The 1794-nt window shown below is 50.4% G+C and overlaps 1 protein-coding gene across 1 annotated transcript in view; it reads right to left on the reverse strand.

Moving 5' to 3' along the window:
- The window catches only part of mgat5 (alpha-1,6-mannosylglycoprotein 6-beta-N-acetylglucosaminyltransferase), a 54442-nt gene extending 53172 nt beyond the window's left edge, over positions 1-1270 (reverse strand). Inside the window, exon 1 of the mRNA XM_076015985.1 lies at positions 1134-1270. The gene's annotated coding sequence lies outside the window, so the exon portion shown is untranslated. The remainder of the gene's footprint in view (positions 1-1133) is intronic.
- Positions 1271-1794: the final 524 nt, after the last annotated feature.

Genomic DNA, 1794 nt, shown 5'->3' on the forward strand with positions numbered 1-1794 from the left:
CACCCCAATAAATAAATAAATAAATAAATAAATAAATAGAAAGAATGGCACATTTAGCTCTCTGTTTGGCAAACCGTGTTTAGCTCCTCTGATATGTTTGGAGGGAGACATAAACAGTCGCAGGTGTAACAAACTCCCAGATGCCGCCTTGTTCTTGACTTGTAGAATGAGCTGGGCCTGTTGTGACGTCATAAAGGTGTTAAACCCCATATCGTGGCAACATAGGGTGTGTACAACAAGTTTTCCCTGAAGACAAACTCAACAAACTGCTTAGCAAATTCTGGCCTTCACGGCCTCTCCTTCTCACGTTAGTGATGAGTTCATCACTTTCACTGGTGTCATTGCATAAAACAGTCAAGAGGCTCAAGTCGAACGGGCGAGTGCAGAGGCTCTCCCACCCCTCTCCGCCTTTGCTGGGTGAATAATAAAAACGCACCTCTTAAAATAGCCAGGGAGCACTTGTGTCGGATCGCACGGCACTGTCATTGGCCATAAACCAGCAAACTGGGCGACTGTCGATCGGCAGACCACACAATAGTGGGATATACATTTATAGAAAACAACAACAACAACAACAACAACAACAACAACACACGCCATCCTCGAATTAACGTGTGCAAGACGCGTCCGAAACCCCCGCAATGCGCCCACCGTTCGTACCCCCCCTCAAAAAACCTGCGGTTATAGGCGAGATTGCAGGCAACCGAACGAAGCCGAGGATGTTGTCGGCGGGGACACCATACGGGGTGAGGGGGTCTTCTTAAAGAAGGAAAATGCGTGTCGCAGCGGCGAACCGACCCTCCGGGTTTCCGATGTGGGCAGGACAGAAGAGGAGAGGGAAGCAGCTAACTAGCGTTAGCCACACGGAGCTAGCCACGGCAGCCGAGGCGCAGTCGGTCTGTGGCTGGCTGCGGTCGCTTTTGTTTCGGAGGGGCTCCGGGGCTCTGCGTCGACCGCCGCCGTGCAACACACACACACACACACACACACACACACACACACACACACACACAGAGCCGAGTCGCCCCCGTCTCTCCCCGTCGCCCTCCTCCGCTCCAAAGCCGTTATTTCCCGGGCGAAACGGGGCAGCGCATCAGCCGGAGCTGCTATGCCGCTCTGGCGGCGAGACTCACCTTGACGGCGGCGGATCTCCGGGGCTCCGCGGCGGCAAGAGGCGCGATCCGACGCGGGGGAAAGGAAGGAAGAAGTAGAAAGAGAAGAAGGGTGGCCGAGGGACGTCGCTCCGTTAGACAGACTTGAATAGATGAGCTTTCAGACACACAGCCACTCTCTATTGCCTCTGTCTGGCGTGTGCGTGTGCATGTACAAGTGCGTGTGTGTGTGTGTGTGTGTGCGTGTGTTTGCTCTGCCCACTTGCAGCGAGCGAGCGACGCTTTAGGGACCGTCCACGTGTTAAGAATCCCACGGAAAACGCGTGGGTTTGCATGATGCTTTTTTTTTTGTTTTTGTTGTTTTGCTGCCTCGCCGTCTAAACGTTTCTATGAAAGAGGATTAGGGCCACACCAAGAGAATATGCATTCTCTATGTACATGAATGCATGTATACTTGGTATACATGTATATTCTCTTGGTTTGGTCCCATCAACTCAAGCGAGGATTATTCTGTCCTCGCTTGAGTTGATGTAAAAACTAGACAGATAGTTAACATGTGAGACGATCCAATGAAACTGAAGCCTGGAAGTTTAAGTTTTGTTTTTATTTTATTTTTATTTTTTACTTGTTTCCTTGTATTTCCATATTGAACAGTGTGGTTGAATCTGCTCTCTTTTTTTGT

Source organism: Nelusetta ayraudi, unplaced genomic scaffold (genome assembly GCF_046127955.1).
Source record: "Nelusetta ayraudi isolate G7.1 ecotype Tasmania unplaced genomic scaffold, CSIRO-AGI_Nayr_v1 ptg000006l, whole genome shotgun sequence".
NCBI lineage: Eukaryota > Metazoa > Chordata > Actinopteri > Tetraodontiformes > Monacanthidae > Nelusetta > Nelusetta ayraudi.